At 41.2% G+C, this 23,183-nt stretch overlaps 1 protein-coding gene across 2 annotated transcripts in view; it reads left to right on the top strand.

Annotated features, from left to right (window-relative positions):
- Positions 1-1,570: 1,570 nt before the first annotated feature.
- Positions 1,571-23,183, top strand: part of ddr1 (discoidin domain receptor tyrosine kinase 1) — a 53,120-nt gene continuing 31,507 nt past the window's right edge. For both annotated transcript variants that reach the window (XM_066683154.1, XM_066683153.1), the window contains exon 1: positions 1,571-1,896. The gene's annotated coding sequence lies outside the window, so the exon portion shown is untranslated. The remainder of the gene's footprint in view (positions 1,897-23,183) is intronic.

Here is a 23,183-nt window from a genome sequence, read left to right on the forward strand (position 1 = left end):
ATAACCGAGGGAAAGAATATTCTGACTGAAAACACTGACAGGCTGTCTGTCCTCAGTTGGAGGTAACGTAAGGGAAAGAAACCTGCTGAGGACATTTTTAAAAAAATTATTGAAACAGGATCCTCGTCTCTTTGTTTACCTGCCCTACAGCCATCAATTTCTCCATTTACTTCAGCACACAACTGCCACACCCTGCTTTTCCTGTTTTGATGGTGAAATGTGCCATAGACTTACTTCATTTGGAGTGACACCAATTTTATTCCATAATGCACTTTTCTCTTAATCCTCTCACAAGCACTAGCATCTCTGACTGTTGCTGAAGGAACCGTTAGCACTGAAACTCCTAAATCACTGTCTTTACTGCCTCAGGGAAGTAATTGTATACAGTTACAGAAGCTTGGTCTATAATAATATGCCTCTTTTCTTTAACAACAAAGGGCAACTCTACAGGTAGCCTTCACTTTGGTTTCTTCTTTTTTTTCTTCTTCTTGTGACTGCATAAATACATAGCATTAGTCATGAATAGACTACGCCAACAGATTATGTTTATAGTCTGCTGTGTCTAAAAAATTAACCTGTGGTAAAACGAACTTGTGGTAAATGTGGTAAAAAACATATAAACAAACAAAAAACTAACAAACAAAACAAAACAAAAATACAGCCAATAGATTTTTAAAATGTGTGTGTTCTAGGCTAAAACATCAAAGCCAAAACAATTTCAGCATAACGTTTGTTAACATTCTTCAAGGTGATTTTTTTTTAAAATCTATTTATTTATTTATTTTTTTTACAAGAACAACTCCAGTGAAATCGGGCATTTAATATTTTGCCCGTTGTGTGTGGGGTTGTTTCTGCTTGAAGATGTTTTATCTGCAAAATAAGATTTTGGTGCAATAACTGACCATTTTCACTTCATAACTGCATTGTCTCAGAAGGGCAGATTTAGACAGCCAGGGATTCTTACATCATAAACCTAAGAAACCAATCCTGGCATTCAAGCTGCAGGCTGGAGCCATTGAGGGTTAAGTGGAGATTAATTGCATAAGGTGGTACCACTTTTATTGCATTAGTTGTGGTTTTCTTTTAAATTAATTTAAAATGTGTAGGTTTTACAGAGAGACTTAAACTTAGACGCCTGGTTCCTATCACCGCCATTTAATTTTGAACGAAGCGCTAAAACTCAGTGACTTCGTTTACTTTGTTTAAATTAACCCTTTAGATTTTGGGCGAGTTTCATATCACTACACAAGTAGTATTCCCCTTTAAACCCAACACAAAGAAAGTGTTAATTTTTGTGAATTTTCTTTCAGTAATATAACATTTCAATGGTCTTATTTTCACTGTTCAGGTTTGTAAAAAAATATGACTTTCTCAGCGTCGAATATCGCTTACAGAGCCGTTGCCCGGTCACACAGGCTCCACCCCTCGGCCCATGCTCGTCAGCGATTGGTGGGCTGGCAGATGAATATTCAAGAAAGAGTGCGGTGATTGGTCTCGAGCAGGGAGCGTTATGTAAATGAGCACCTGGTAGAGAAAAAAGATTCCAAGCTCGAGTTCTGATTGAGAAATAAGGCGAAGCGCCTCGGAGTGAGCGTGGTTTCTACCAAGTTCACGCGCAGTTTTTGCTCACTGGAGACTGTTTTTGGTGAAACGTAAGGACTTATTTAGAGAACGTGAAACGTTTGTCTTTAAAACTTGTGTTAAACCATTTTCAAGAGGGAGCCGAAGTCCTCGTAATTGTCATAACCGTTTAAAAGCTGCCGTTAGTTAGGGTTAATCCTGCGCAAAAAACAAAAGACGTTGGATTTTTACCTGCAACCAATACGAAGAGTTTGGATTAAAACGGGACTCTAAACTTTTTCCTCACGACTCCGAAGGCTCCTGTTTGCCTTTTCGGTAAGTAACGACAACACAGGCTAACTATTTTTAACTGCTCATGCGGAGAGCTGGATAAATGCAGATATTTTTGAAGATAGAAGCGCTTTGGACTGGCTGTGTGCCGCAGCTGAGCTCTCTTTCGCCGGTTGGGATCCGTTACTGTTGCTTCAAAGGACACATTAAGATAGCTTAAAGGGAAATTTCACCATTTTCCCGAAAAGTGCGTATTTTATTTAAGCTTTAGCCTGCGAGCAGATTAATTCAGGAGGGCTTGGTTTTTAAGTTCTCCGTTCTAGAGTCGTCGACCAAGCTAGAATGTTTTTACACGTTGGTGATAGGAACCAGACGTCCGAAGCCTCTAAAAACTAATATTACAGTCTTCAACGGTCATTTACTCACTCACAGGTAGTGGTTTTACATTTAATTAAAGAGTTGTAAGCAGTTCGTTTAAAACCTATTTTTAAAAATTGGGTTTGTATAGCATTAAAAACCCCAAAATGTCTGTTACCATTTTGTTAATGTTTATAACCATTTCATGTCACAGCTTTTTGTGAGATATGAAAACTAACGTCCGAAACAGGTCTTAGCAGGAGAATTTTGTCTACGTATTTTTGAAATTCATTTACGTCCAGAGAAGTATACACTTAGCCTTTTTTCTACTTTCACTCACTATCCATTCTCTCAGCTCAGCTGACCATACAGGAGCACTTTGTAGTCCAGCTGTTCACTACATGCACTCTTTGCCCTCTTTCACCCTGTTCTTCAACGTCTAGTAACCCCCACAGAGCAGGTATGGTTTAGGCGGTGGATCATTCTCAGTGCTGATGGTTTGTGGAGTGGATCTGACACAGCAGTGTTGCTGGAGTTTTCAAACACTCGATGTCCAACGTAAGAGACACGCCCACCACGTTGTACCTTGTAGATGCAAAGTCAGAGACACATCTGTTGCTGCACAATGTTCTGTTACGTCAGTCAGTGGTCACAGGAAGCTGTTGGCTATTTTTCAGTGGACTATTCTCAGTCCAGCAGTGTCACACAGCTATTTGGTATCTGATTGACTACATCAGTGTAACTGCAGCACAGAGGGTGATTCGCCACACAAATAATACCAAGTAATACTTGGACCCTTAAAGGCTAAGCACCAGCTCTATGAAAGTGTCAAACAAATAAATACAGTGGAGTCTGAGTTCCTAACTTGTGTTTATTGAGAGTCAGAAAACATGTTATTTCTTACTAATTGAAGGAATAAGGTTTAAAAGACCGTTGCCCCCCCCCCCCCCAACGGTGTTCGGAAACTCTAATAGGCGTCTTGCCTGTGACGTAGATGGTGGACAACAACTCTAGAAGCTGCACTTAATTTAATGCAAAATGACGAAAAGGTGTGTTGTTTTTGGCTGCAATCATTCAATGTACAGTGGGACGTCTGTGCACAAATGGCCCAAAGATCCCAAAATATCCAGAAAATGGACTAAATCTGTCAACTTTAAACGGGCACTTTGGAAAGGACCCTCCGCTCACTCCGTTATCTGTAGCTCATTTCACTGGCGCTTTTCCAACAATATGGGCATGTAAGGACACCAACGAAAGGTGTTCAAGAGCCTCTGTAACATGGAGGTAAACAGGGTAAGGACACTCACTTCGCCTGTTTTAGTTGGTGTTAGTTAACGTTAGCTTGACTCGCTAAACTCGGTGGCTCAGATTATACTCGGCTACGTAGCTGCATTACGGAGGTTTATAGTGTCGGATGAATTCGAGTTCGACTTCGATCACATTTACAAGAATAACGGTACCTCTACATTTGAGTTTAGCTTATTGCTAGGCTATTGTCATGAATAATGTTGGTTATTTAGCTAGATACTTTCATAACAGTCAGTCATAACGGTGTTTTACTGCGGCGTTGTTCAGCTGTTGTCCACCAGTGACGTCACGGTTGCGTTCAAGAATTTCCGTAGCGAGCTCGGGTTTTTCCATCAATTTAATAAAATTGTCAGTTTTAAAGCAAATTAAGCTGCTATTTTCATTTTAATTCATACTTATATATGTCAGTAACTAAAATAATGTGCAATATTCATTAAGTGGTGCTTAGCCTTTAAAGGAAAGAGTGAAAGGTGGCTAACAAAGTATGCAGTGCAACAGATGGTCTACAGTCTGAAATAGTAAAGCTAAAAGTGCTCCTCTATGGTCAGCGAGTATAGAAATAAGGAGCTCTTCTTAATGTTATGGCTGACTGGGAAATATTGCCGGCAATTTTAAGTTGTTTATAACAGTAATAAAGTTAAATGACACCAAGTGCAACTGAAAAGTAAGTGGAGCTCACTGATGAAAATGGACATGTAGAAACAAGAAGGTAATTTGAATGTTTTAGCGGATGTATGCTGCTAAAAAAACTGATGTTGTCCGTTGTTAACACTGTGACTGCTGGTTCCTATCATTATCAATGTAAAGATTTTACTTTGCTTTGTACACTCAGCAAAGACTAAATGATGTAGAATTGGTTCAATTTGGGTGGAATTCCCCTTTAAATATGTAAGAATCTGTGACTGTGGCTTTTTCTTTCTCAATTTTTTTAATCCTAGTCTGGGAATCGGCGTCAGCAGGTCTTTCTGTGTCTGTAGAAAGCTTGGAAAGCAGCCACAGCACTTTATGTATAGCTGTCTCTAAGTCTGTGTTTATATCTGGGGAAGTACCCTAGTTATTCTCGCCTTTGTACTGGATTTATTAAACTGGGATTACAGAAACCACATTTTCTAGCCTGTTTACTTCAAACTGAGCTGATAATAATTCAGTGTTAGCCCAGCTATTTAGTTTAGCTTACATTTCTGACCAATGAGCAGAGAACAAAGCAGGCTTTACCGATTCCTAAAGTAAACCTAAATTAAAAAATGACTTAAGCTGACTATGGGCCAGTCTCCCAGACATGGCTTAAGCTTGGTCTTGGAATTAGGCTTAATCTGGGCCTGGGAATCAGGCTCTCTGTTTTAAAAAAGATCTAGGGTATTATTAGGGGTAGTAATCTCTGTCTGAGGTTTCATCTTAAATGCTGGAACACTACTGTGAGGCTTGATAGCATTCAACCATAGCAGCATTAGAGAGGTCAGGTGCAGATTATTTTCAATGATCAGTCCTGGATCACAATTGCCACTGTGTCTCAGCCCAGATGTATTAGATGGTGCTACATCGCTCAAGTTCCACTGCTCTACAGTCCAGTGCTGGGGGGCTTTATAGCCCTCTAGCTGAGGCTTGGTATTGGGCATGGTGACCTTCAGCTAATGTGTGGCAGCCTCAAAGCCTCTCATTCTCCTGGCAATGCTTTTCTAAGGAGATCTCTGGAGATCAGCGTAGAAACTGAAGTTTGTTAAACAGTGTTCCTCTTTGTTGGCTCGAAAATAAAACGTTAAAGCACTAAAAAGAGAAATGCAAGCAGTCCAGATGCTCAGCCACCAGAAGTTGAAAGTAGCTGAATCTTAAAAAAAAAAGAAGAAGCAGGTAACACTGCTGCCAGACATCTCATGAGTCCTGAGGTCCCAGCTTCAAAAACCCTTCTTGGGTCTCTGTCAGTTAGGAGATTGCTGTGTTCACAGCGTGTCTCTGTGAGTTTCCTCCAGGTGTTCTGTTTTCATCCCACAGCCCAAAAAAAGCCCACATGCTGGTAGGTGGATTGGCTGTGCGAAAGTGTCCACAGGTGCGAGTGTGTGTGTGTGATGGCTGGTGCTCTGTCCAGTGTGTGTGGGGTTAAAAATGAACAAACCAATGAATAAACTGAGAATACAGTAGAGCCTGTTCCTCATAAATATATCTTGCTTGAGTAGAGATGAAAGTTTTATGTGTCAGGAAATACTTGGAAAATCCACCAAAACTGTAACTAACTAGTTACCCCCGTCTCCGGTCATGGCCATCTGGCCTACAGTAGTAATTAGGTGTGAAGATTTGCTAGAGGAGTGCTATTTTATGGTGAATTGACACCATTTATGCAGTGTGTTTACAAAACGATGGTCTAAATCTTGCATTTATTATGGGTTTTGTCATATTCTGTAAAATAGAATTGCATTATGAATGGACAGAATTCAGGATTTGGTATCGTTTTTGTGTTTGCGTTCATTCACTACAATCCCAGCAGGCATTGCACATCCACACCATGGAACCATGAACACTCCTACCCAATCTGGCTGTGTTTGAGCCAGAAGATCTTACTTTAAAAACCACTGCTGCCCTGTTGTAGGAGGTGAGCAGGCGCCTTTCCAACAGGAGACTACTTTTCTTATTGACTGTAGTGTCCCTTTAAATTTTGTCTGGCTGGTTTATGGTGTTTTAAAAAAAAGAAAAGAAAAGCCTACAACGAGGAAGGTATCATTTGTGTTGGAAGGGTGTGTTAAGTTTAGTTGCTTTATGGCCACACACACACACTCACACACTTGACTGTCAGTGTAGAGCAAACTCCAGAGGTCATGGGGTCAGTAATGGAGTACAGCAGCCACCTGGAGCTCGGGAGTTGGTCATAAACAGGGGGTGGGTCGTGGAGGGCCTTTACTGAACTCAACGTCCAGCGCCTGGCAGCAAACGTTATGCATGATTTACACGGCTGTCCAGCATCGGCGCTGTTAAAAAGATTTGTGGTTTTAACTTAAATGAAGTGACGTGGTCGCCATAAAGTGGAATTACAGTGATTTTTCAAAATGCCTGTGTTGTTCAGTCACTTTTTGACAGAGTTGTTTAATGGGAAATAGTTAATTTTGCATTTCTTTACGATGTGGTGGGAGATAGGAACTACATATCACAAAGTCTACAGCACAATATTCTAGCACTGAAACTAAACAGGCATTAATATAATGTTTATGATGGTAACATAGGCAAGTTTCTCCCACTTTGCAACAAGATAAGCTTCTTTTCTAAGAGGAAGGCTACCCTTGAAGTATACACTGCCTGTGTCTATCTGTTACTCTTTCTCAAGCACTATGTTCTCTCGTCTCCCTTTGTCTTTCACTCCCTGTCCTCTTTCTCTCTGCAACATGCCTCTCTCCCGATTTATTTCGCTTTTTCTGTGACTCCTGCTCTCTATTTAACTCGAGACACTTTTGATTAAAGCATTAAAACAGTGGGGTGTGTGTGGGTGGGTGGGTGTGTGTGTGAGTAGGTGGCTGTGGTGAGTCATAGCATTATATCCCTTTCCCTCACACCCTCATGGGCAACTGATGTGTAATGATGGAGGGAACAGGCAAAATAAGGAGGAGGAGGGAGACAGACAGAGAGAGAGAGAACGTAGGAGCTTAAGGACTGATCTTAGTTGATGAGCTGATTTAATTTTAAATAGTAGCCTTTTTTTCTCTTATAGTCTTCTCCCATTTTTTCTTTGTTTCTGTCATTGTATTTTCCCTCATATTTAATCTCTCTGCCTCTGCCCCTCTCTCGCTTTCTCACACTCTCTCTCTCTTTCTCACTCTCTTCTCTGTCTCCCTTTAGTGTACCTACTGTCACTGCCATAATTGATCACTCAGGGTAATCTATCTCTCTTCATAGCTCATTCTCTTCAGCTTTTCCACTCCTCCTGACACTCCTTCTCTCCCTTCACTCTGCCCTCTCTCTCTCTCTCTCTCTCTCTCTCTTGGTTGTTATGTTGCCATAAATCTTGCCTCCATCACTTCATCTCTTCTTACTCTCTCACTTGCCCCACCCCACCCCCACTTTCTGTATCAACGAGAGTGCTTTCTCTGTCGTTTTTAACTCTTCAGCCGAGAGGTTGTGCTGCTGCAGTGAACGCTGTCTGAATCCTGTCTGAAGGTCAAATATCTGTCTTTTAAAAAGATATTTTGAACATTTTTTTCTTTTCAGAGGTAACACTGTACAAAACATTGCTTTTATGGGTGCAGAACCAAAGTCTGCATAGTTCTGAGTCTTATTACAGTGTACATTTTCCAATATGTAAGAAGAGTAGAAGCTGTTACTGCTGCAAAGGTGGACGTCCGTTAAAGGTTTTATTGTTAAATGTATGTAATTACAGAAGAAACGTTGAAGAAGCATACCTTTGACCTAGGGCTGGACAATAATTCAATATCAATATATATCGCAATGTAAAATGTTTCAATAACAATGATACAATTTTTAAAAACATTTTCAATATTTAAATATACATTATTTACAGCATCTGGCACTGACTGACGTTCATTTCAGGGCGCTGCCCAGTTCACTGCCCTCAATTTTAAAGTTAGTTTTAAAATATAAATAATGACAAAGCCAAGAGGTTTATGTTATGTCATGTTTCTTTTTTTGTTCTTGTTTTTCTGTGGCCTTTATGTTGTTTATTTCCATATTGGAATGACATCATATCACTTGAAATTTAGGAATACAATGGAACCTCTACTAACGAACGCCTATACTAACGAACTTTCCAAGATACGAACCGGGCATTTGAATATTTTTTGCCTCCAACAACGAACCATGACTCTAGAAACGAACCAGAGCCTCCGCCGAGCCGGCGGTTGGAAACGGCCACTGACCCCAATAGGCGAGTCCCAGTCTTGAGTGAGCTTTTAAGATTAGCAAATTGTAGCTTTAGCAATTTAGCATTAGTGTAAATAGCAGACATCAAAATTCGTGCTAAGTTAAGCCGTATCTACGCTTCGTCTCCCCACATTCACCCACCCCCACCTCCTGTCATACAACCAGTGCCTGTGTTACTCCTCCAGCCAGTCGTCATGTCTTCTCTACCCAAGTTCGTAGGTAGAGGTTCCACTGTATATCGTGATATAAATTTTGGCCATATCGCCTAAAGTGAACATAAAGTGTATAAGAACTGAGTAAATATAAACGCAGGCCACTTCAGAGAGGAACAAAGGATCTGCAATTTGGAAAAACATGTTTAAGTTAATCAAACAACAGAATGTTTTATGATTGTGACATCACAGAAGCGAGTTTTCATGTTTAAAAGTCTGAGTCTGAGAAACTAGCCTTCTTTTACATGAGGTCTTTTAGGAAACTTTATTGAAATGACAGCAGTGATGGTATATGTAGAGTGGAGTAATATATTTATAATATATATTACATATATATAATACATTTTTCCATTCAGTTGGCAGGGCCTGTACATTCCTCTTTAATCAATCACACTGGTTTTCCTGAGTGTTAAGTTCCTAAGTTAATCATTGCAATGTACCAGTAGAAGCGGAGCAGGAAGAAGAATGTCTGAACAAAATCTTGGCTTCTGATTGTTTTCATGGTGTTAATGAGTAACATAAGGGACCGCACACTTCATTACATTATGAGAACTAGAACCTATCTAAAAACTAGGACTGCAGCACATGGACAGAGTTAAAGATGTCGTGGTACTGTTTTACTGGTACCACGGTATAAACTTACACTTAAAATATTAGCCGATGTTTATTTATTTTCCTATAAACATCTTAAGCTATAAACACATCTATTAAAGTCTAATCCCTCAACAGTGGTGGCTAAAATGGAAATCCCAAGCAACATTGGCTACATCTGTTATGAATGCACTTACTCATCCTACAGTCTTTCAAGTGTGATTTTCCATTTTTAAGGCTAAGAAAATCCCCTTCTGATTATGTATCTCCAAATTTGGGATTAGTTTTTTGCAAACTACAGCTGCTGCGGGATGCATTTAAAGGGGACATACAATTGTAGGGAAGTGCAGGTCTCTCTGGTTTCTTTATATTCAGAAGCTCTGCATCTTTTATGGTGGCGTGGTATGTTTGAAAGAAAAAAAGCTTTTGTTTGTATATAACTTGTCTGCAAATTTTGCTCACTGTTGGAATTACCACATAAAATCATTTGTAACTTGAATTGTTTAGTTTTGTAGTCATTTTGGTCTTTCATGTGGTTAGCCGCCTCCTGAATTTGGAGACATTTCCACCTTAAGTGATCTGAAACAGCAAAAATATGTCAATATTCTTCACCTATGGAGCAGCAATAGAGCAATATCCTCATCTCGGTTTGTGCTTTTCAACGTTTGGAGTTCACTTTGTTGTCTAAAATACTCCAGATGCTGTCTTTTCACTGCTGTGAGCAGAGAGAGCAAACCTAGCATACCGAATAGAAGCACTACTTTTTAAAAGCCATTTACTGATACCGGGGCTTCGTAAACACATTAGACTGGTTTTGAGTATGGAAAGAGATCTTAGAGCAGGCAATTGGTGAGGAACACCAATCAGGAATGTTGCCTTTAAGGGGTATAATCCTTTAATTTTTGTTTGTTTTTTAAGCTGGTGAATCCCTCGCTAAGATTATCATCTGAAAGACATGCACAGTGCAGAAATTGCTCACTGAAAAACCCCACAGAAAGAAAATACAGCTAACAACATCTCATCACAGTGTGAATGTATGCTATTTGAGGATGGATTTGTTACATGGTTAAAATCACATTATTGAATCAATAAATGTCCTACATTTTTTGATTAAATAACAGATTAGTCAGAAAACAAAGTAAGGGAAGACTGATTACTTAGAGTCTCATTAGAGCTAGCCCTTTGCAATATCAATAAAATCTCTCTCTCTCTCTCTCTCTCTCTCTCTCTCTCTCTTACTCACTAAACTAAAGACTATTGATATACAATTTTTGTTTTCAAGTGTAGTGGTAATTTTTCTCCATTTCCAGTTGTTATTGATACAGCACTTTTAAGAAATTTATTTTTTTGTATTTTTCTTGATTGGCTACTGTTAAAACAAAAATGTAATATCTTGCTCAAATATATATTACAATTAGGGGTGTAAAAGAGAACTGGAACTCCAGCATTTTCCAGTTCTTTTGATATAATAATTGTTAATTTATTCAGTTATAACACACTGAAATACTTGACAGAAACTACAGCCGTTTACTCCTACATACAGTTACACCACACTTTTAGACATACTCGTGTTACTGCCTGTGTTACTGTCTGCAGTGTGCACTTTATATTGTGAATCTGCCTTTTATGTCCTAATGACTGTGAAATAAAATGTTCTGAACAGGAAAGTGTACTGTGTGCATGCTATTTTCCAAGGTTAGTCTAGTAAACAGTACACTGTGATGACTGAGAAAAGACTACATACATACATCTTCAGCAATACACATACTCTGTGTGCCCTGTTATGTTTTTTTTACATTGACGAGAGCCACCTCCTCTGGTGTGGAGGGTCTCTGGTACTGACTAGGCCTCAGTTAGACTGGTTTATAGGGACAAACTATGGAGCTACGAATTAGGGGAGACCTACAGAGTGGGTGGGAATTGGCCAGGACTAAACTGGCAAGAAAACTGAGTAATAAAACAAATTGCTGAATTAAATTGCAGAAAATGTTCAGGAATCCTGATACTGTGCCAGAACACCATGCTGGGTTTCTGCACCATTATGCTGTTAACTGTCTCAAAATCTTTAACAGAATCTAAAACACGCTTCAGGGCCCTGATTGTAGGGAATTGTTGCCACAAGTTATAAAGATTTGGTCACTTTGTGTTCTTTCTGTGCGGTGGCCACATGAAACATGAGACTGTATTAATGATTTAGTGCCATGCAGGCTTTTAGCACACTTTTATTAGCACTGTGTATTCTCCAGTTGTGGTGCAGAGGATATGGGACGGATCCCAGCTCTGCTTTCATTCATCATGCTGACAGGTTGGCTGTAGCTGAGTGCATTTCTGAGGCCCTCAACACCAAGCAGCAAAATAGGAGGAACATAATGAGGGTTATTGTTTGGAAGTTGATGTAAAATAATTACTCTACTGCACAGATTTGCTCTGTACTCTTATTGTTTAGTGTATTGCATGTTTTGTATCGAACAATGCAATTCTTTGTGCAGAATTGTGTGGGAGTCTTTAAAATCGACTCATACATCTTGGTGTAGAGTACATATATTGATTTAATCTGTCAAACCTTGGTCAAGAAGCAGTAATGGGCCATATATCACACACATGTAGACACACTATGTTCAAGCCAGTGCTGACACAATCATTAAAATAATTGCTCAAGGCCACTGGCAAATTTTGACAAGCGTATAAAAAGCTTTTCATAAAAACGACAGCGATCCACATCAAAGGCTCTGACTTTTTTTCTCCGCTGTTTGAAACCCCTTAACCATTGCCATGGCTCGTTGTGAAAAGTACAAATTCTCCTTCCTTGCTTCAGACTCTCTTCTAGATTCTAAAAGATAAATTAAATTCATTATCTGTAAGTGCTTATCAAGTTCAGGGTCGCGGTGGGTCCAGAGCATACCTGGAATCATTGGGCTCAAGGTGGGAATACACCCTGGAGGGGACGCCAGTCCTTCACAGGGCAACACACACACTCACACATTCACTCACACCTACGGACACTTTTGAGTCGCCAATTCACCTACCAACGTGTGTTTTTGGACTGTGGGAGGAAACCGGAGCACCCGGAGGAAACCCCCGCGGACACGGAGAACACACCAAGTCCTCACAGACAGTCACCCGGAGGAAACCCACGCAGACACAGGGAGAACACACCACACTCCTCACAGACAGTCACCCGGAGGAAACCCACGCAGACACAGGGAGAACACACCACACCCCTCACAGACAGTCACTCAGAGGAAACCCACGCAGACACAGGGAGAACACACCACACTCCTGGAACTGGAACACTACCTGCTGCGCCACCGTGCCGCCCCTGAAGACACTTGTCGAATTGTTCAAAACAGAATCAATGGGCAGCTGTTGATTTAAGTGAATTAAAGTTTGCAAAACACATCTATTCTAAGAGCCATTTGGGAATATTGGGCTATAGTTTGAGTCCAATGGTTAATGAGTATATAATATCAAGTTAAGCCTATTTTTAAATTTGTGTTAAATTGTAATCCAGCATAGTGGAGTGTTGCTGTCTCTCAGCTCCAGCGCCCTTGGTTCGACCCTCACCTCAGGTCATTGTGAGAAGTTTGCCGTGTCAGCGTGCGATTCTGCAGGTGCTCAGGTTTCCATTCACAATTCAAAACTCATATTTGGCTGCGCAAAAGTGCTCATTCATTTAAAGACCCCCTCCAGTGAAAATCTTGCTTTATGACTTGTTTCCATGACCCTGTGGCATTAGGAGACTATTATAAGGGAAATAATCAGTCAACACCAAGGCTGAGCTTTTCCACTTTGAAACTGCAATGCATCCTAGACATTCTCAAACAGGTGATTTCAGACAGCCCGTGTTTATCAGGTCATAAACTTAAGTAACTTTGTGGGTTGGGACTTTCATGCTGCAGGTAAGCAGCAAAGGGTGGATGGTTAAAAAAGGGCAAGGACTAATTGCAACTTGATAGATCCACTCATAATATATGAAGGTGAAGACGTACCATTTCTATAGAAACCCGTTTCTGCCACATACAATAAGAAAAAAGGCACTTCTCTTAATGTGTAAGATGCTATCTCAGTATTTTGAGATACTAAGTCAATATATTATTTAGAGATAGCATCACAAATATAATAAGCTAGTATCCCGAAATATTGAGATAGCATCTTACATCTTAACGGAAAAATAGTGCCTTTAAAAAAACATTGAATTTTACTTCACATCTAAACATTTTATTAGCAGATTTTTCTTCGTTGTAACATCTGAATTTGGAAATTTTGGAATTTCGATGAATAGAGATTAGCTTTTAGAGATTTAATCAATGACTGGAGCAGGATTTGAATGCTGTTTTATGTGCAAATATAAGAGAGGTGTATTTTTGTAACTGCTGCAGGCTGTGGGCTGAGCCTCTCTGCACACTTCAGCGTTCTTTTGGCTTTTATCATCTTCTAAACGTCTGGCACATCAAACTGATGCACTGGTAATGATAACAGGCCTTCATCACAGCTTATGGCACACGGCAACCAAGTGTTTCACTAAGTATTAAAGAGTTAGAGAGAAATGTGTGTTTTCCTGGTGTTAAAGTGTTTGAGTATGCAGGCTCAGAAAAGTAACCGTATCTGCTAAATTGCTCTTGGGCGGCACAGTGGCGCTCCAGGGACTTGGAAGTTGTGGGTTCTAGTCCCTCTTCGGGTGACTGTCTGTGAGGAGTGTGGTGTGTTCTCCCTGTGTCTGTGTGGGTTTCCTCCGGGTGACTGTCTGTGAGGAGTGTGGTGTGTTCTCCCTGTGTCTGCGTGGGTTTCCTCTGGGTGACTGTCTGTGAAGAGTGTGGTGTGTTCTCCCTGTGTCTGCGTGGGTTTCCTCCGGGTGACTGTGAAGAGTGTGGTGTGTTCTCCCTGTGTCTGTGTGGGTTTCCTCATGGTGTGGGTGTCCACATTCCAAAAACACACAATAGTAGGTGGATTGGAGATTCAAAAGTGTCCATAAGTGTGAGCGTGTGAATGAATGTGTGAGTGTGTGTTGCCCTGTGAAAGGCTGGTGCCCCCTCCAGGGTGTGTTCCTGCATTGCGCCCAGTGATTCCGGGTCGGCCCCGGACCCATTGGATAAGTGGTTACAGACAGTGAATGAATGAATTAATTAATTAATAAATGGCTCTTGTAGATGGCACCATCCACACAAGCTTTTGTTTTTCTTACTGTGCATTTTCGTGGAATGTTCTGCATTAGGTTATTTTTTATTTGACTGATATTTAAAAATATATTTCACACATATATTTAAGAGTATTTATGTCCTGATATATTTCAGCCTCTACAAAGACTACCCATGGCCAGGTTTCTCTGAACTCTGTCCACATTTGCACTTGGCTTTTGGCCCTGCAGCAGTCTCTGCTTTCACCTGTTCACCTTTCCTCTACCCCTTCTTTTTTTTTCTCATGCTGTACCCTCTTGATTTGTATGGCTTCCATGTGTTACCTACTGTTGCTTTCCCCTCAGGGCCAAACGTATTCCTCTCTTCATCAACAGTCAAGCCCAAGGCTGTAAACTGATGTGCTCTTTTTACGTTTTTTTTTTCACATTCTCTCTCTGGCTTTGTCGTAGTTTCAGCCAAATGATCTGAGAGTGAGAGAAAGAGACTGATTTGAGCTGGGGTTTTTTTTCACTCCTCTTTGTCAAAATCACACAGTCCTGTCACATAGTTCTTTCCCTCTGCGAGTCTTTTAAGATTTCACCAAGCTGTGTGGGTGGCTCTGTTATTGTAAGGTTGTGAGATATGCACTTAATCATCAACTACAGCCCTTCAGAGTACAGGTCATAAGCAGCGGTCTGTATGCACCTGCAGTGTTCTCATTGTGTTTATAAGCTCAGCAGTTCTGGCAGTTCCTCATTAAGGCTGTAGTATGAATGGTTTTATACTAAAATCCCAGTTTAAAATATTAAGAACATTGTTCAAAATGGGGACATGTAGCGTGTTAAAAGTGTAGTGAGTCCGAGAGAGGCAACCAAGCGCTGTGCTTCTACACGATCATCACAACAAATAAATGATGGTCTGGCTCTCTACTTGTAGCATTCAAAATTAAATCCATATAATGGATTGGTTATAAAAACAAGCCTGGGATTCATAGAAACTAATTGCAACTGAAATCATGATCCTAATGTTGGTCAGAAAAATTGCAGTTAGATATTTTCCCCAAATGGTTCAGTCCAATTCTCCATTACCCCTTAATGTAGTAAATAGGCCAAGACGTGTTTTTGGTGAACTGGACCTATGAGTTAATGTGTTTGGAAGCTTTGCCTCCAACTATTGGTTTGAGGGTGGCACGGTGGCGCAGCAGGTAGTGTCGCAGTCACACAGCTCCAGGGGCCTGGACCGCTCCGGGGGACTGTCTGTGAGGACTTGGTGTGTTCTCCCTGTGTCCGCGTGGGTTTCCTCCGGGTGCTCCGGTTTCCTCCACAGTCCAAAAACACACATTGGTAGGTGGATTGGCGACTCAAAAGTGTAGGTGTGAGTGAATATGTGTGTGTGTGTTGCCCTGTGAAGGACTGGCGCCCCCTCCAAGGTGTATTCCCGCCTTGCGCCCAATGATTCCAGGTAGGATCTGGACCCACCGCGACCCTGAACTGGATAAGGGTTACAGACAATGAATGAATGAATGAATGTATTGGTTTGCCAAGGCAATAGTTTGCCCAATAATCACACAGCTTCCCAATTCCACAATACAATTATGAGACGAGTTATGAATAAGAGTTTGGTGTGTTCTCCGTGTGTTTGCATGGGTTTCCTCCCACAATCCAAAAAAAACCACTGTTAAGTGGATAGGCTGTGTGAAACTGTTCATAGGTGTCTGTGTGTGTGTGTGAATAACTAAGTGTGTGTGTATTAGATACCCTGTATGGACTGACACCAGATCCAGTGTGTGTTCCTGCCTTGCGGCCAGTGACTCCAGGTAGGCTCTGGACCCACCACAACCCAGATCAGAACTATCCTGCAGAAGTTACATAGTGCAGTCTCTCCAGTGCAGAGCCCAAACTCGAGGTCTGTCCTCATGTGTATAGATCAGGGAAGCATCACAATGATTTTGAAGCTGTAATTTTAGGCTAATTATACTACCTTGTGTTGCTTAAACGCTAATGTTGCAGCTGAACACTACAAATGACTATAATTCCATATTGTCAAAATATATGTACACTCTATCACATCATTCTGTCCATTCTTTTCTCTCTCTTTGTGGATAACACTATGTGACACACTGTGAGAAACCACATTTGCCGGTCGGTTAGAGACAGCTTCACAGTTTGACAGCAGGCATGTCTTGGCTGATGAGAATGAGAGACAATTGTCTACATAGAGACAGAGACACACCTAGTTAATCTGTGTGAATGTGACTGTCCTGAGCTGTTTTGGCTGCTGATCCATGTTATTACTTGAAGGAGAAGAAGCATGTAGTTCAGTTGCAGTGTGGGAAAGCTGGGAATTGGACTTCCCATTACAGATAAAGCAGGTGCGCTTTGGGAACTATCAGAAAGCAGGGGTGTGGGGCCGATACCAGTGCAGGAAACCGAGGCAAGAACAGGCCTGCAAACACCCCAAGACTTTTTTCTTTTTCTTTAACAGCAGATACAGATACTGACTGCTTAATTTGCAGACTTGTCAGGTGGGGGAGTATCAGTGAAATTGCCTGAGTCCATGTTTCACAAATTACTTTCTTCTCAAAATATTTTCTAAGGTCTGCTTGTTGTTGTTGTTGTTTTCAACCTAAGCAGAAATGGCTCTTTCATAACCTGAGCTGAACTCTAGAGCTGTGCAGTTGTAGCCAATCTCTGCATATGTCATTTTTACTACTTGGGTCTATGCTCAAGTCATATCACATTTTCAACGTCGTATTTTTTTAATATCAGAAATACCACATGTTTTGCCTTCACTGAAGCGGTACCTCCAGATTGCAGGATTTCTGCTGATGCCATTAAATCAGTGAAATCTTAATGTCCACTGAGTTTATTGTCTGAAATGATATACTCGGCACTCCCCGGTATAGTGGTAACGCCCTAATCAAAATATTAAAGGAACACTAGGTAGTATTTCATCTACGTTTACAGCTTCAGATGCATTGTGGTGCTTCACTGACCTGTAATGGGGAGAATATAGTCTCTGTCATTTCTGTTCCGGCATCAGCTCTGCAGAAATTGTACTATGTAGCATTTGGAGGAGGTTAGGAAACCACTTTCTCCAATCCCCTTGATTTCAGGACAGTGCTGTAAATGTGTACACTCTGCACCTGTAGGGGAGCCCAGAACCAAAAATAAAATCTTACCCAGTGTTGCTGACTATAGATTGGCTAGTGTGAGTACACCCTTTGTTCTTACCAACAAAAGAAGCTGGCCTGCTGTAACATAGACCTATACAAAGTAGCAAGCTGGTGTGTTGGAAAATGTGTGTTTTGATTGACAGCAGTCCCAGTCCAGCTATGGAAATAGTTGTGTTTGGAGAGGCAAGTGCATTATTAAATAAACATTCATTAATTCGTTCATTCATAGATTCATTCACCCAGGGTGACGATGAGTTCTGGGCCTACCCGCAAGACCCGATCACCCTCTCACTCCCACACTAACAACTGTGTTGAGTTTCACACAGCCAGTCGACCTACTTATATGTTTTGATGGTGAAAGTATCTGGAGGAAACCCATGCAGATACAGAAAGAACACACCAAACAATATTAATTTGCCCTCTATAATATAATAACACCCTGTAACGACAGATGCTGTGAATAGTGTATATTGAAATACTGAAAATGTATTTAAAAATCACTTAATTGATATTGAAACACTTTATATTGCGATATATATTGGTATTGAACTATTGCCCAGCCCTATTCGCCCATAATCAGTTCTTGATTATTACTGTCAATTAATAAATGTCTCTTGTAGAACTGTTGTACAAGAACAAGGTCATGTTGTTACACTGAATATCTGCACGACTGTGGACTCTGGTATTCAGTAGAAGAGCACTCCCTGTCATGTGATATTGTTAAAATACCTTGCCTGTCTGGATGAGAGAAAGGCAGACTTGTTTATCATGGCTGTTTTGAGTTATTGTAGGAAGTTGATTGTGGATTTGTTTAACTATGTTATTACTTTTATGAACTGGTTGATATAAGTTTCCAGGTGTAATCTTTGTTGCCTGAAATATCTTGTTTGTGGTGTTGGTTCCGGACTTGTCTCTTTACCGTCAGACCGATGAGGTAAGTAGAACTGGAGCGTAGGTGGGGTTCTGACGGTAAAATCGAAGCGAAAGTGAGATTTTTAATGACTCTTCCCCATCCTGCTCATTCCTCTAAAACATGCGGTTTGATTTTTCTCCCTGCCGTTTCCTTTAAGCCTCTTTCCTTCACTCCTCTGACAATGACTAAGCCTTCCACTTATTATATCCCCCCCACGCCCGTCCCGCTTCTCTCTGTCTGTACCCTAACCCAAAATGAGTACGTATTAGTTTTCCTGCTAGTCATATGAATTCTTAAGCTCTGATGGTCAGTTCATCCGGATAGTTGAGTCACAACTTGTAAAATGAGACATACCTGACTCATGGGTTGGCACCAAAACCATGTTTTCTTACATAAAAGAGCATAGCGACAAGTTATTGCTAAACATTGGATACACTATTGTGTGTACACCATACTGTCATCTTACATTTCCTCTGACCTTGAACAGGATGAAACATTTTAATAAGCTGAAGGTGGCGACACGTGGTTTTGAATGAGCGCTTAGAATGTAATTGCTTTGCTTTTAATTAATAACATCATTCAGGTTTTGGCAGTGAGAGTATGGCAAGCCCAAGGTGGTAAAGGTCAAAGAGTTTTGCTTTCAATGTCTCATGCTATCCAGAGACTCTGGAACGGAAGCAGCCAAACAATGGAGATTGCTGCTGGGCTGGAGGACCGTTACTCATTCAGTGGCACTGACACACCAGTACGAAGACTCATTCTACACACTCCGTACCTCTGGATTTAATCAGTAGGAGCTCATCAGAAGAATAGGCCTCGACACTTGAAGTTTCAGTACACGCTAGAAATGAAATTTTTCCACTGGTCGGTGTGGTGTATGGTTTGGTGTGGTTTAAATCTTGCGTTCTGTAGCTTCTTCCACTGCCAACGTATCAGAGTTCACTGTAGTACTAAATGAGCTGCGCTGGAGCACACAGGTGGGGCTATAAACAGTGCTGATCACTGAATTGTGACTGACTACATTCACTTTCTAACATTACTGTTGAACTGGAAGGCACAGGCTGGAATACACAAAGCTCTGCTTGGTCAGCTGCTGAGATACAGGCCCTTAACTGTGGTCAGAGCAGCAGATCCTTCAGTTTAAAGTCAGTTTAAAAATAATTCTTGTTCGTTCTTGGCGGTTTTCTGTGGCTTTTATATGGTTCTATATTTCAATATTGGAGTTGGGCCCATATTTAACTGACAGAGATGAGGAAATACTGTATATCGTGATATAAACTTGATATGACCAGTATCGTCCAGCCCTAGTATGCAGTGGGAAAAGGACACTGACTCGAGCAGGGTGTGGATTGTTCTGTATTTAGATTAGTGACAGAAACATGCTGTACTTCACAGCCCAGTGCAAAAACGCCATTGATATTCTCCTGCGAGAATTCTCTCCAGTGATGCTGCAGTAAATGTGGTTGAGCTTCACACCTCTCTGTGGAAGCTTGTGCTAGGTCTCGCAGTTTAGGGCCATTTTGACTTCGTTAATGGGGCAGTTGGTCACGATAAACTGGTGCAAACTGATTATAGAAATATTAAGTATAGATTAGGGGCGGCAAGGTGGCGCAGTCACACAGCTCCAGGGGCCTGGAGGTTTTGGTAGGTGGATTGGCGACTCAAAAGTGTCCGTAGGTGTGAGTGAATGTGTGTGTGTGTGTGTTGCCCTGTGAAGGACTGGTGCCCCCTACAGGGTGTATTCCCATCTTGCGCCCAATGATTCCAGGTAGGCTCTGGACACACCGCGACCCTAAACTGGACAAGAGTTACAGACAACGAATGAATGAATGAATGAATAAGTACAGATCAGTTGCTTACTACAAAACTGTTTGCAGAAACTTCTTCTTCTAAATTGGATGAGTTCCTTGACCAATCACGGCTCCAGAAATCAGTGCTTGTTTCAGGAGTTTCTTTTTCCTTCTTGGTGGGTTGATTGGCATTGGTGGTCCCAATCCTCAGTGTATTACATTCTGGTGGTGTATTTTAGGGTTGAGAGACATTGCAATGTGTGTGTGTGTGTGTGTGTGTTTTAGCGGAGAAGTGTCTGCCCTGTTTAGCAATCCACTGTTAACTGTGACATCATCTCTGTACACACTTAGACAGACAGACAGACAGACACACACACACACAAGCGGCATTCATTTGAATTTGCTTCATCAGCAGGATCGTGTCACGTTGTGTGTGTGTGTGTTTGTTTGTGTGTGATGTGTTTGCACATGCCCACACCATGGCAAAACTGCATAATTCCTAAAGCCTTTTCTGTTACTTGTTTGTTTATTTGTTGGTTTTAATGGGTGTTTGCAGCCACGCAGCTTTGAAATTCCCTTCCCTTCTATTTTGGAGTCTAGGAAGCAGACGCCCTTTTGCCTTCAAGTAGCTTCACACACTTGCCGTTCTCTCAAGCAGCTTCAAGGAGCCATTAAGGATGTTAGAGACGACATTTTTAATATTCACACACATATCCTGTTTAGATTCTTTTGATTTATGACATTTCTAATGAACATAGTCATCAAATGCACATTTTATATCAGATATTCCCTTTGGATAAAGAAGGATTGAAATTCATAACTGAACTCTCTTGGAGGGGCAGACAATACAACTGTTTTTTACGACTGACCTTTGTACGACCTGTGGATTTCTTTAAAAACTGAAAGCAGGTCTTTTTTTTTGTAAAGCTTTCTAATTGATGCTGTGGGCAGGTAGGTGTCGCAGTCACACAGCGCCAGGGGCCTGGAGGTTGTGGGTTCGATTCCTGCTCCGGGTGACTGTCTGTGAGGAGTGTGGTGTGTTCTCCCTGTGTCTGCGTGGGTTTCCTCTGGGTGACTGTCTTTGAGGAGTATGGTGTGTTCTCCCTGTGTCTGCGTGGGTTTCCTCTACACACATTGGTAGGTGGATTGATGACTCAAAAGTGTCCGTAGGGGTGTGTGTGTGTGTTGCCCTCTGAAGGACTGGCGCCCCCTCCAGGGTGTATTCTCGCCTTGCGCCCAATGATTCCAGGTAGGCTCTGGTCACACCGCGACCCTGAATTGGATAAAGGTTACAGATAATGAATGAATGAATGAATGAATAACTGATGCTGTAATAAAAGATGAAAGTTGAACAAAATAAATACTGAAAAGTATTGTTTTATTTCAACCGTCTGCATCTGTTTCTTTCTTAATGGTTGTATTTCATGGACACTGATAAATAAAGGGTGGCAGTATTGAATGTTTAAAACCAGTTTCAAGCATTTTAGCAATGTACATCAGCTTTGCTTTGAAAAGTCGGTTACTTGTTAGATAATGTAGCTAATGGCTAATGCTAATGCTGAAGTTTCCAAAGGGGGAATTTCAAGTCAGATGAAAGTACAAGTCCATTTTCTCTACAATGCTGGAGGCAGGTCAGTGGGATCAAATTAAATAAATGCTCAGTCTGACAAATATCAATGGATATCAGTGTGAAAAGATCTTATTCCAAGTACAGGGGTTAGACAATGAAAGTGAAACACCTGTCATTGTAGTGTGGGAGGTTTCAGGGCTAAATTGGAGCAGCCTGGTGGCCAATCTTCATTAACTGCACATTGCACCAGTAAGACCATGTACATCCAATGGTTCAAACATTGTGTCCTGAAGGTGTGCCGTGTATCAGGACGACAATGCACCAATACACACAGCGAGACTGGGGAAAGATTGGTTTGATGAACATGAAAGTGAAGTTGAACATCTCCCATGGCCTGCACAGTCACCAGATCTAAATATTATTGAGACACTTTGGGGTGTTTTGGAGGAGCGAGTCAGGAAACGTTTTCCTCCACCAGCATCACGTAGAGACCTGGCCACTATCCTGCAAGAAGAATGGCTTCAAATCCCTCTGACCACTGTGCAGGACTGTATGTCATTCCCAAGACGAACTGACGCTGTATCGGCCGCAAAAGGAGGCCCTACACCATACTAATAAATTATTGTGGTCTAAAACCAGGTGTTTCACTTTCATTGTCCAACCCCTGTATATTTCTATTGGTCCATTCATCATTAAATTTTCAACCAATGTGAAGGACAGTGTTCAAATTATGTGCTAAACTAAAAAAAAACATAAAAATGGAGATGCATGTTTTTCTGATCCAACATTGTAAATCTCAGCCATTTAAGTCTCATTTCAGTAGTGTGTCCACTCTTGATTGGTATTGTGCCTATGGTAGTAGGACTTGTGTGTGTGTGTGTGTGTGCTAATGCTGTGCTGTTTGATCTTACTGCAGCTGTGTAGCAGTTGTCCCATCCCTGGATTACTGCTGAAGCCTGTCCTGGGGTGGGTCTCTCGTTGGTCTCACTGAAAAAGATGACATGCTTATTGATATTGAATTACTCAGTATTCAGTGTTTTACAAGTGTACATCAGTGTAACATGAAGTATTATATGATGTTGAAATTTGCACAAGTGAAGCCACGTTCCTGAGCACTAGTGCTCTGTAGTAGAAGTGTATAACCAACCTCACGTGGCTTGTTTGGATGGAGCTTCGATTAAAGTCAGATTAAAGTCAGTCCTCAATACTAAACAAAACAGTTTGCCAAGCAGTGGTCAGTTTCTGCTAGTTATTAGCAGAATTTCCTTGAAGTGGGTGTGTGTGGGGTGGGTGCACTGTGCCGTTTAGCTCAGCACAGCCCAACAGTGCACACCAACACACGTGTTGACGATAAAAAAACAAAAAAACATTTCTTAGAGAGAAAGTTTCAGTGACTGGTTTTGAAGGAAGAGAAAAGTTAGAAAACTAAGATGATTCTACACTGG

This window comes from Hoplias malabaricus, chromosome 10 (genome assembly GCF_029633855.1).
Source record: "Hoplias malabaricus isolate fHopMal1 chromosome 10, fHopMal1.hap1, whole genome shotgun sequence".
In the NCBI taxonomy this organism is placed as follows: Eukaryota; Metazoa; Chordata; class Actinopteri; order Characiformes; family Erythrinidae; genus Hoplias; species Hoplias malabaricus.